Consider the following 13,787-nt stretch of genomic DNA (forward strand, 5'->3'; position numbering starts at 1 on the left):
TTCTCAGAAAACTGGGGATCAACCTGCCACAAGACCCAGCTATACCATTCTTGAACATATACCCAAAGGATGTTCTACCATACCAAAGAGACACCTGCTCAACTATGTTCACAGAAGCTTTATTTGCAATAGCCAGACCTTAAAACAGCCTAGATGTTCCTCAGCTGAGAAATGAATAAAGAAAATGTGGTCCATTTACACAATGGAGTACTACTCAGCTGTTAAAAACAAGAATGGTTAGATTTTTAGAAATGGCAATAGACCTAATAGGCATTTCTGAAGGGAGGCATTCCAATGGCCAACAGGCATGTGAAAATCATCTCGGCTTTATTAGAATAAGAGCAGGCACATCCAAAGCATAGTGAGATGAAACCTTATCAAAGTTGAATGTCTATTATGGAAAAGAATATCACTGCTGGTAACAGTGAGGCAAAAAAGAGCCCTGTGCTCTGTTGCTGGGAAGGCGAATTAATTCGTCCATTACGGAAAATAATGTGTGAGTTCCTAAAAAAAGCACAGAATGACCATGTAATCAGATTTATATACAAGGGCCATGAAGTCAGCATGCCAAAGAGACTGCTACACACTCTGATGCCTCCCATAGCACTACTCACAGTAGCCAGGGAATAACCTAAATGCCCATCAACAAATGCGTGGATGAAGAAAATAGAATATCTATAGTGTGTGTGTGTGTGTGTGTGTGTGTGTGTGTGTGTGCATATGCATGCAATGTAATTACTATTCAGTGGAAAAGTCCTGTCGTTTGGAACAACATGTCTGAAGCAAGAAGACATCATACTGACTGTTGTGTAGCTGTATCCTTCAAATCAAAACCTTCCATCCTGCAGGGAAGCTTGCTAAGACACAGGACACCAGAAAGGATGAAAAACAATGTGATTCACTAAGCCCATCCCTCCCCAAGTGTATATACTTGATCCAGTATAGATTAAGTCGCATTCTCTCAAAAATCACGTGTGAATTCCAGGCTGCAGAAGTACTTCTGGCATAGAAGCATGAGGCCTCCCAAAACTCCCCTCCCTGCATTCATGCAAGAACACTGGCAATTATTTCTCAAAAAAAGGGGAGGGGAGAGGCAGGGAAGGGAGCAGAGAAAAATGTACAGCTCAATAAATATCAATAAAAATGTATAAAAAATAAAATATAATTGACAGAATACAAAAAAAGAAAATTAATTAAGGATTTTCAGTTCAAGAAAAACTGCCCAGTCTTTCTCAGTAAGAATAGGACACCTTGTGGTATTTTGTCTTGCCCTGTCCCCTTCCTTACTCCCCAGCTCTATGATTGACTTTAGCTGGTCATGAGCATTACTGTGAATCTCAAACCACATGTGTGCCAGTTTGGAAGTCTTACATTGAGCTGAACGCTGTAGACACGTCTCCACAGAGAAATAACACCCTCCCAACCACACATACTGTTTTTATTTAACTTTTTTTTTAAATTTATTCCTTTTTATGTTTCCTTAGCCCAAAATGTTTTCTTATAATTTTTGAGATTATAATGCACATACTCTTTTTATAACCACAGATGAAAAGGAATGATTCAGGTGAAAGCCAAATTTGTCTATTTCCTCACACTAAACACAAAATTTAGCATAAAGCAGATCATAGACCAGTAATAAAACACATAGTCTTAAGAAAACACAAAGAAGTCTTCATTATTTGGAACATATATTGCAAACATGCATGTACAAAAATACATATTTGTGTATGTACATATATACATATATATAATCACATAAGCAAAAGCAGCAAAAAAAATAGAGTGGGCATTATCAAACTTTAAAACATTCATTCTTTAAAGAATGCCATCAAAGTAAAAGAATAGGCCACCAAAAAGAAATGATGCACAGATTACACATTAGTAGAAGAACTCTTATGCCTCAGTAATGAAGTTTCAAAGCCTTGTTTAAATGGGGGAAAGTTTCAAATGGGTATTTCTATAAATAAGATGTACAAACTGAGCACCACTACTAGAGGGGAGGTGACTTCTACTCACCCTTGTGACTTCTCATGTAAATATAAATCAATCTGACTACTGTGGAGACTCCTCACGAAGTTAAAAGATCAATATGGTTCAGCAATACCACCTCTGAAGAAACACCCTCAATAGCAAAGTCTATTTATAGTAGGGATATGGGCATTTTCAACTTTATTGCTGAACTTTCCATGATAGACAGCTTATAAGATTGGAGTAGGTGGATATCAGCAGATGGATTGATAAAGACAGAGAGAGAGGGAAGAGGGAAAGAGGGAGGGGAGAGGGAGATGGATGGAGGGACAAATGACAATGGGACCTCATAAAACTAAAAAACTTCTGTACTACAAAGGAAACAAGCAAGTGAAGAGGAATCCCACAGAATGGGAATCTTTGCTATCCATCTACCTAGGAGAGGATTAATATGAAAATACAAAAAGATAAAGAGACTAATATATAAAATATGCAAAAATCCCAAAACAAAGAATTAAGAAAGCAAACAATCTAATAAAAAAATGAGGCTTTGGATATGAACAGAGAATTTCAAAACGAAGGGGTAAAAATGCCCTAGAAAATATCATTAAAAGTGTACAACATCCTTAACAACTAGGGAAATGGAAAACTATATTGTAGTTTCACTTCACGCCGCTTAAAATGACCAAGGTCAAGAAAACAACCTACAAGAAATGATGGTGAGGATTCAGGGAAAGAAGGACCCTAATTTGCATAGCTGCAGCGACACCCACACCCTGAAATCTACCACATGCCTAGTTGTTAAAATGATGTGTCCTCACAGGTGCAGCATATATGAAGCCCTCCCTGCTGGCCAGTGTCTTACCACAGCACATCACATGTGTTTATGAGATGACCAAGAGGATACATTTTGGGTTTTACATTTTGGCGTATGAGAAAATAGATTTTAAAAAAGAAAACTAGATTAGTTCAAGTGTCAGAGCCCTAAGTCAAGCCCAGCAGCTGAATCCACAGCCCTTAGCCTCTTCCTGTGTTTCTGATATGTATGACTGTTAAGGCAGCTTACTGAAAGTCACATTATCCATCAGACATACTAAGTATATGTCTTTAATGATATTATGAGCTCAAAAGTAATCAGAATTTAAAAACTATCTCTACTTGGGAGATGGTGCCATCCTTAAATGCTTGTCACACAGCATGAGGCTCTGAGTATGGATTCCCAGTTCCCCATGTAAAAGCCAGATACGGACCTGCGCCTTTAACCCCAGTACTGAGGAAGCAGAAAGAAGAGGATCCCTGGGACATGTTAGCCAGCCAGTCTAGCCAAGTCAATGAGTAACCACAAGGTTCACTGAGAAATTGTGTCTCAAAAAATAAGATGGAGAGTAACAAGGCAGAATGCCTGCATACACTCATGCATGTATATCTGCACACATATTAACACACACACTCTCTCTCTCCTTTTCTACAAGATAAATAAATAAAAATCCTGAAAGGAATGGATGTAACTGTGAAGTCCGGATGAACATCATGCAGCTATTTTCACATAATATAATCACACATATGAGGAGAAACCAAGACTGCAGGGAGCTCTTATATTTGACCAAGGTCACTGCATTGAGATAGGATTTGAGCCCAAATCTTTTTTTTTTTTTTTGGTCTTGAATATTTTTTTTTAAAAAAAGTAGGGTACATAGGGAAGGGGAGGTAGAAGTGGGAAGAGTTCATGAGGGAGGTAAATATGACCAAAACAATTATGCAAAACTATATATACAAGAACCAATAAGATGTTCAACAAGCAAAAAAAATTTACATATACAATACGTTAAAATCAGACTAAAGCTCTAATTATATTTTATAATGTTTACAACTATGTTTGTGAAAAATATTGTTGAGCCCAAATCTTTACACTCAAGGCCTGTAGTGGTTTGGGGTTTTATTTTTGTTTTACTTTGTTGTTGTTGTTGTTTGTTTGTTGTCTTAACCTTCTGCCTAAGAAAGAAAATTAAAGACAGGTGTAAGTCCTGGGAGGACTTGGCTATGTCAAGAGCATCCACAGTGAACTGATAGAATTTCCAAGGAAGTTTCCATGTGGTCTAGCTCCTCTGTGCTCTAAATTTGGTGAAACATCTGAGCTAATAGAACTAAACATTACAGAAATCTCTTGCAGCTATGAAAGGCATGTTTACAAATGCAAAAGAATGACAGTGTACACTAAAGCTACGGAAAACCAGGATAGAAAACACTGATTTAGTCTTCTTCTTCACCCCACCCACATCTATGCATTATTTATTTAAAAAAATGTACATTTAGTCTACCATATGTATGGGTTTACTATGCATGAGTCAATCATAGATCAAAAGTGTCTTAAAAATTGTCTATACTGAAAAATTTGCCAACATTTTATTATTATCTCCTAAATAATTCAGTATGGGAACAATTTACTTGGCATCTTGTAAGTAACTCAGATGTAAGTTAAAGCACATGGGAGGATTGTTCAGGTTACCTGCAAATACCACATCATCTTATAAAAATCGGAAACATCACGCAATTCTGACCTCAGGGGTCCTGAACCTCATCCTTCATGGACTCTGAAGGATGACTGAATGTACACATTGAATTATTCATGTGTGTAGGACTTAAAGTCTTTTAAAAGAACAAAAGAATTATCAGAATGGTTATTATTTATACCACACACCTCTGAAAGACCAACATATATGAACACAGAAAGCAAATTTTAAAAATATTTTGGAAACTTCATGTCCTGATGATGGAGCACAGTGGGTCTTGATCAGAGGAGAAAAATCTCCACATGCTTTTGTTTGTTGTTTTTAGTTCATTGTGTGATGAGGCTGGTTCTATCAGTGCCCCAAATGTCAACAGCAACCCATGCTGTCAGAAGCCCCGTGCCCAGGATCATCACCGTATCGCAGACACCTTGTAATCACACTGTGAAGTAGAAAGCCAGCATCCAGTCTCTGTCTCCCAAACTACTCCACGAGCTTTGACCATAGCCACATGTGTTGATTTTCCTCATGGATAAAACAGAGACAACAGCCGCTCCCACCAAAGTTTATTATGATGATTATGGATTTAGACAGTGCAGATGAATCATTTAACATTGTGTGGTGCCTGGTGAATAGGAATTGTCAGCGCTCTTGTCACTATTATATTTTGATCTCTTCAGTCTAATATATCTACTTAATTAATAGAAAGAAACTCGAATAGAGGTTAGATGGCCATGTCTTCAGGAGCACTCGTCTCGTTAATGTTTAAAACCAATGGAAATTGTCTGGTGGCTCGTTTTCCAGACTCCCTAAACAGACCTGAGGAATCGTCTTCAGTGAAATGAAAGAAAAAAAAATGACAGGTCAGTATGTGCCCTGCCTGACACTTCTTCTTTCCCCTCCTTGTCCCCATTTATGTTTCTACAGTTGCTTCCAAGAGGTCTAGGACTGACTGCCCCCAGTGAAGGAGTTAAGAATACCTCAGTGACTCTTGTCAAGATCTGTACAAACTCCCCAGGGAAAAATATAATCAAAAACAAATGGTGTGACCATTCGCTTTTCACTCTATTTGCGCTTCCCTACTCTATCAGATACTGTTTATTGCTTCGAAGCAAACTGTCATGGGTGAAAACAGGACTCTTTCTCACATTGCTGCTGTTTGTTTGGGAAATCTACCTACTGGGCCTTCTTGAGCATCCTAACTGGTCTTGGGCCAGCAGTTTTACCTTGGTCTCATTCACACCTCCTGGCAGGAAGTGCTACCTGCTGAGTGGTTTCTCTCACTTCCCTGAAGGGCTTCTACAAGGTGGGCAGCCTCTTCTTAAGCGGTGTCTAGACAGAGTCCTGAGCGGACACAAGCCAGGTTCCAATGCTCTCACATGTCTTACAGGTTCAAAGTGAGGGAGGGGAACAAGGGTACCTCATGGATGGGTGGGAACAAAGTGACATTTGTCAAAGGACATGCACCCAGAATAGGGGAGTGATTTGGCAATTGGACAGTTGACTCTTAGCCCCCACTTATTCAGCTACAAGCCTCCATCCATACCTAAACTACTACATTTTCCCATAAAATTTTCTTTACAGGAAACTACTATTACTTTGTGTTTTCTGGTGCTATGATGCAGTATCACAGACTAGATAGCTTATATAGAAAGAAAGAAAAAAAAGAAAGGAAGGAAGGAAAAAATTTGTTTTCGTAGTAGTGGAGACTGAGAATCTAAGCCCAACATTCTGGGGTTTGACAGGGCCTTCCAGTGGTTAGGAAACACACAATGAGTGAGCAGCGCAGAGAGGCGTGGAGTCTGAGAGAACTCACTTCGCTTCCACACAAATGTGATGGAATGGGAGGGTTAAGTGGGCATTACCTAGTCAGTCTCTGAAAGAGCCACGTGAGTTAAACGGCTTCATGAGTTTTGGAAAGGAAGTCCAAACAATAGCACAGGGCCACAGGAAAAGCACAGAGTAGGCTGTGGCAGCCTATCAGCAGCTAGCAACAGTAAAAAGAACCTCCTGCTTGGTTCTTTGCGCCACAGAGGTGAAGCCTTCCATCTCATTTCCGCAGGATCCTCACCCCAACAGCATGGCTGCTGGGAGGGGGTAGGGGAAACTCTGAACAGATGTGTGATTTTCAACCCTCCCTAGCAAGCCTTCAAGGTCCACCTGCTCCATTGCCTCAGCAGAGAGAGCTCATGGAACGTTGTCAGGAATCCCAAGAGGCATAAGGGCGATAGGGGTATGCTTGTGAATCTTGTGAATCTGCCAGCCTGGGGTCACGGGGATCGGCTTCCCCACAATCTTCACTTGCTGTTTCTCCTGGCAGTCTGTGCAAGCCAGTGTTCCTTACCCTCCAGCTTGTGGAGTAGCTGTTTCGCATATGAATGCTGATGGGTACAATTTGGGTAACGCAATATTTTTCCTCAGACAGAGCCAGATTCGAAGGGAAAATGAGGTACTAACCATCCATGGAATGCTGCGCAAAGCTAGAAATTCTTAACTGCAGTTGTTTGAACATACATTCGATGGAAGGCCAGGTTCGGGTTGACCGGCTGCTCAATGGCAGGCCCCAGCGGAATGAAGATTGTGGAGTTTAATGGCTGTTTATTACTTTTATTACTGCTGCAGAATCTGGGGGAAAATCGTTGCTTTGAGCCCTCTGCTTACTGGATGTGTAGGGAACAAGAAGTAAGAGCCGCCTTGAAGATACGCTTCATTCCCCACAGCTAAACAGTGAAGATGTAGAAGGACTGACCCAGAGTGGAATTCTGAAAGTGACTGAATTATGACACAGACAGACATCACAGCCTTACCAGGTCTTGTAGGTAGCATGAGGAGGTCAGTAAGGAAAGGAGTACTCACTGCACTTGGAGTGGGGTTGTTAGGAAAGAGCTCTGTGTTGCTGAGGAAGTGGAGTTGCATACCCTGGCAATCCTCTCTCATGTTAAACAGCTTCGTCAGGCTGGACAGATGAGTCTGCTCTTCCTTCAAGATCATGTGATAGCCACAATAACATAGGCACTTGGCGAGGTTGTTTCATGTCAAACGGGCCATGCAATTCCCCTTGCTTCCTAAGTCTATGGTTAAAGTTCAATAACAGTTATGGGTCCACTGTGGCCCACAGGGGCATCGCATAAAATGTAATTTCAAAGGAGGCCCTATATACATAAAGAAAAGCAAGGTTTAATAGTAAACATTGAGGGTAAGAACATACGTGAAAATGGATTCTGGAGGCAACACATTTGACCATACTATTCAAACCTGTGCTGCTAACCTAGCTACACGTCTGGCTGCCAGACTTCAGTGAGTCCATAGTTAGAGAAGGTTCTATAGCCAATCCATCTGACTGGGCAAGATGCTCTTCACAAGAAGCTTATCTTCCTGCATATCCCTTGTGGTCTGAAGTATTTTCTAAGAGGAGGTCATGTGTAGGTTTTCTTTTCTCTTCTTTATTTTTTTAAAAAACTCATTCTCTCTTTCTGGAGGAAATAAACAAAACCTGGTCATTTCTACATGGTCCCAACTGTGCATTAAGAAATCACATGTTCTTTAAGTCACTCAGCTACAAAGTTGGGTGTGGGAAACCACTGCCCATCTTCAAGTCAAACTGTCACATGATAAAACAGGCTCCAGCAAGACTTAAGAATACAGGGTAAAAGACTAAGTACTCCAATTTCTGTTTATCTCTTTCCCCTACCTAATGTCTCTCCTTCAATACAGATTGGGGACCTAATAGGGATCCCCAAGGATCAAGTGACTGAGGTCTTAAAAATTATCATGGACCTTGTTTGTAGATATAAACAGTTGTATTTGAAAGTGACATTTATGAATCTGCCAGCCAAAAGGTGAGCAGCCTCTGGGGAAGAGGGGAGGGAAGGCTTCCCAGAAGGGTTCACTGTGGCTGCAAGGAGAGATGCCAACAGCACAATTGGCTCAGGGAATTAAGCCTTGAGTGGATCTTTCTGAAGTCACAGAGCGGGAGAGCATTGGTTTCTTGGGGCTTTTACAACAGTTGGTAGCTGGGGTGTTTCTGAAATGGCAGCATAGCATGGTTGGACCAGGCACTCCCTCGGCTGCCTTACTGAAAGCTTGCACAGTAAACCTGTGAGCAACAATGGAAGTCTGATGGTTATCAACCAGCGAAACCTATCTGGCTGTTAATCAAGGAGTCCACCATAGTGCAGGGCAACACCCTTCACTTTATTCTTCACCACAGCCTATTGGACCCCAGATGATATGAGGAAGATGAAAGATAAGGTTTGATTCTGCTGAACCACCACTTCAAGTACGGTTTTGCAGCCTTGCCTGTGATGTAATAGTCCCTCCCTATGAAGGTATGCTTCAGTACCCCAAAGGACGCCTAGTACCACAGGAAGTTCTCAGCCCTCTGTATACTGTTTCTTCCTATACATTCACAAATAAAATGCATTACTTGTCCATCCCCACTGATCACTAGGCATGTACCATGACTTTGGCTTTTTCATAGCCGTGACAATACGATGAATTTCTTTTCCGTCACAGTTTTACAAACAGCAAATTCATCTGTATTATTTATGGCAGCAACCTTAGCATTTCAGCTTTTCTTCCTTTCTGTAGTTTATTCTCTTGATAGAAACATCTCATCATTTCCCCTGGATGCAAACAACTTGCCATTGACTCTCTGAACACAGGTGCTGCGGCACCATACCACACACTCTGATAACAAGCATATCTCCTAATGGCCAGGCTCCACACACAGTGTGAGTACGCTGGATGTGATGGGGTGGCACTGCGAGCCCTTGTCATCACACTCAGCATGACATGCAAATTAAGTTATGAATTATTTATTTCTGTTAATTTCCTTTTAATATTTTTGAGTCACGGTTGACCAGAAGTCACTAAAATTGCAGATAGAAATAAACCATGCTCTGCCAGTGCCTTAATTCAGGAAATTTTAGAAAGTTCCACATCCTGTGACACTGTTCCGAACCAAGCCAACGTCCACTGTGCTCATTCTTTGTAAAGGCAAGCTGTGAAACCTACGTCCACAAGTCCTTGGGTATTGGAACACACTATCACTACAAGTTACAACATGAGCCAGCTGTGCACAAGGGCATATGGTCTGATGAACAGTTCATAGATGTTATAATGTTGCCCATAGCTAGTACCCATGGTCAGAGCCTTTTTCCATAAGCTGATAGAAAATTTCTGCCCTACCCTTCCTGCCTCTCTGAACTTGACTGTTGCCTTAAGTTTTCTTTTTTATGGCTGTGATTAAAAAGAAAGAAAGAAACATCATGAACAAAGGCAACCGGGGAGAAAAGACTTTGTTTCAGCTCACAGTTGCACAAGACAGGAATTCAAAGCTGGAACCTGGAGGTAGGAAAGAAAGAAGAGCCATGGCAGAGTGCTGCTTGCTGTCTTGTTCCTCATGTCTTGCTCATCCTGTTTTTATATAGTACCCAGGACTACAAGCCCAGAGATGGCACTTCCCACAGTGAGTTGGGCCTTCCCACATCGCTCATCAATCAAGAAAATGCACCACAGGTTAAGAAAATTCTTCCGTAATGACTCTAGCTTGTGGTAAGTTGATATAAAATTAGCCAGTACAGGTAGCTTGGTCAGTCACTCATTAATGTCAACTGAACACAAATAATACAAATATTTTTCAAGACATTTAATTTCCAAAATTCTATCTTTGGTGATTAAAGCCATTTTGCTTTGAATGTTGTCGAAAAGTTGCTGTCTGGTCTGTGGAGGCCACTTTCTGCTGGCTCATGTTCTCTCATCGTCTTGGTGGGGTTGTGCTTGTCATGTTGGCATTTGTTTTTGTTTGTGTGTGTGTACATATATTTAATTCATATATGCATATATGAATGCCAATGCATGATTAGGCTCATTGAGTTAAGATGTCCTGCCCACCATGGGTGGCCCCATTCTCTAGACTGGGATCCTGGACTGTAAAGGGAGAACGGAAACTGCAGTAGCAATGCACTCATTGCTTTCTGCTTTATAATTGTGAATGAGATGTGACCGACTATTTTACCCTCTTGTTACTCCTCTGATACGATGGACAGGACCTCAAACTGTGAGCTAAAAATAAACTCATCCTTCCTTAAGGTATTTTTCTTTCAGTGTATTTTATCGCAGCAACACAGACTCCAACTAATATAATTTCTCCCTAGGATGCAGTGCCTCAAAAGTCTGAATTAATTGTTTCAGTCTTGGAATAAAGTCATGCCTGGCAAAAAGGATGCTGGATTTTAGAAAGCATTTGACAATAAACATTCCAAGCAGGAAAGAAATGTTTGTGTTCTCATCTCCTGAATTAAGGGTGGGGTTATAGTGTTGTTAGAGTCTCGGAGTTTTGATTGTCCTACTTTTCTTTGTAGAGGAGAGATAGGGAAGAAAAATTTAACTCCATTCAAAGACTCTCAAATACTTTCAGGTGTGATGGGGTGCTACAGTTCTATGGTCAGGCAAACTTGGAGAACGCAACTGTCATTCTCTCCCTAGGGAAAGTACCAGAAACATAGCATTTGGGGTCCTTTGGTCCTTGGCCCCACATGCTGTCTGTGGGAGATCCAGGGGATGCTGGCGGTGCTGACACAGTGGCAGATGCTTACTACTTCAGTTTTTTCCCTGCTTCTTACCAATACCCCAAGCAAGCAGAGATAAATCAAAATGTCAGGGCTTGATCCTGTGTGCACATCCCATTAACACCTCCATCATTCTTGATAAGCATTTAATTGAACAAAATGAATGTTTTACTACTGAATCATGGCAGATTGTACACTTGGGGACTCCCGTAAGATATTAGAGGAGGCAAAGAACGTGAAAAAAAAAAAGATGTGTTGCATTCTAGTGTGAAAGATTTGTAGTCATTCCATCGTGTAATATTAGAATCTAGAAGGAATATCTAACCCAAATGCATATTTTATCAAATTGTCTGAGCCTTATGTTCTAAACACCATAAAATAATTTCTCAATAGCCTTTCTATACTGCAGAGTGACTTCAAGGCCAGCCTAGGCAACTTAGGGAGACCCTATTTCATATAAAATAGTAACAAAAGGTCTGGAGATGTAGCTTAGTAGTAGAGTGATTGCCTAACATGTGTGTGAGACCCTAGATCCAATTCTATATGCCTTCACTCCTCCCCTCAAGAAAAGACTATCAATGATACATTAAAGAAGGGGGGAGATTTTGAAGGAAGGCAAAAGAAGAATTTGCATAAGCAATTTGGAGATGTGCTTTGATTGCTACAGAGTTGTGGAGATGAGGTTGTTGGGCAAGAGTTTCTGTCAAGCATCCTGTCTGAATTATGGCATTATTGGTGGGTGTAAAACTGTGTTCCACAGGTCTGTGTGCGCAAGTGATGTGTGCACACTGTGGTGTACATGTAAAATGAGAGCAAATTTCCTTTAGGCTTTGTAAAAAAAAAATCTTTGAGAAAAATACTTGTCTCAATTTTGCAAGCCCTTCCTATTTTTGCTTCCCAGCTCCAATGCTGTCTGGGTCAGGAAGGGTTTCATCTCACTATCATTAGCATGTGAGCAGAGTTACATCAAGAAATGCTCCAGGCATCTACTGTTGTGAGATAATCTTCTTGTACATGGTGAAAATATGTCTTTGCCAAGGCACCTTCTAATTGATTTAATAAAGATATGAATGGCCAATAGCTAAGCAGGAGAAAATAGGCAGGACTTCCAGGAAGAGAGAGGAACTGAGGAAGAATCCAGGTGCATACGAGACACCAGCGAGATGCAGAACAAGCCAGATGTAAGAATGGGAGAGTGGTAAAAGCCACAGGACAGAATATAGGTTAAGAGACACAGGCTAATTTGAGTTATAAGAGCTAGTTGGGAATCAGACTAAGCTGAAGACCAAGTTTCATAATTAATATTAAGTCTCCATATCATTATTTGTGAGCAGTGGTCCCACAAAGGGAAGTACAACTACAATCTGCTGCTTGCCTGAAAACATTCCATTAATACAATGGACCTTGAAAGCAATATCCTCACCACCACTGTGTGTGTGTGTGTGTGTGTGAGAGAGAGAGAGAGAGAGAGAGAGAGAGAGAGAGAGAGAGAGAGAGAGAGGTGTTTCATCACTGGGTCATGATGGCAAGCCAGGAAGAAGTGCACATGCTCCTTAGGTTGTCAACCCTTAGAGAGCATCCACTCACACCTCATGGAGGAGATACAAATTACTCCGAGAACATAGTTTCAAGCCAGGTCCAGAAGTTGTATGCTTTGTAAACTGAACCCACATGGACAGAGTCAGTACACTCGATATAGAGTAAGGAAATTAATCTGTATTTAGGGAGTAAAACTATGAGCTGGCTCAGAGACTGGTAGCCTCACAAGAAGCCTCCTGCTCTGCATTCCTTGCTATGGGAGTGAAGTCATCGAGAAATTACTCGTTAGATGTTAACAGAAGGTGTTGTGTTATATTTTGCCAAATTAAAGCCTATTTCAAAATGTCCTGAACTTGAACTTGAGCTTCTTGTAGTTGAACTTGAACCTTCAACTGGCTAGCAACTTGTTGTGCGTTCTTCTGAACTCCCCCTTGCTGCAGCTTCTGGAAGATCCCTTCTGCTTCTGCAAGGATGGACTTGTACTTTTCACGCTCTAGCTACAGCAGTGTGTGCATTTCATCAGCTTCTTTCAACCTGTGCTCTAAAACCTTGACCATCTCCGCATCCAAAGTTCCAGCCACACATGCTATTGTCTTCTTTTCAAAGCCACATAACCATTCACTGTACTCAAATTAGAAGGAGCAAACACCATTGGAAATAATCTTTGGTCCCTATCTCAACAGCTTCCACATGTTGTTGTCTTTCATTGTTTTTCTTCCTCTGATGTTCAGCAGCATTCTTCAAAGAATCTAACCCATTGCGAAGATCAGCTAATTCTTTTTCTTTTTCTGAAATTACCTAAATCAGAAGGGATAAAGGGATATGACTGGTAGTGATGGGCACTGACTACTGGCCTGGATCGTATACATCTCTCTTGTGTGATGTTCTGGGTCCACTCCTCTTTTCTCGTTATATAAGAATGACCCAAGAAACTCTGAACTGAAGATGATAGACCCTCTGTCCTCTGTGCTCCATGAATGGGTGCATGAGGCCAACTTCCTCTCCCTTATGAACGAACTGCTTAGAAATGTACCATGAGAAAGAAATAAAACGAAGCTTGTGTTAAACCATTTTGTCTTTGAAGGCTGGTTTTTGTCAACTTGGCACAAGCTCAGATCATCTGAACAAAAGGAAGCTCAATGGAGAAATGAGATTGGCTGTCATATAAATCTGTGGGGCATTTTCTTGACTAATGATTGGT

This window comes from Microtus oregoni, unplaced genomic scaffold (assembly GCF_018167655.1).
Source record: "Microtus oregoni isolate MIOR12 unplaced genomic scaffold, Mior012 000007F_ref0000211, whole genome shotgun sequence".
In the NCBI taxonomy this organism is placed as follows: domain Eukaryota; kingdom Metazoa; phylum Chordata; class Mammalia; order Rodentia; family Cricetidae; genus Microtus; species Microtus oregoni.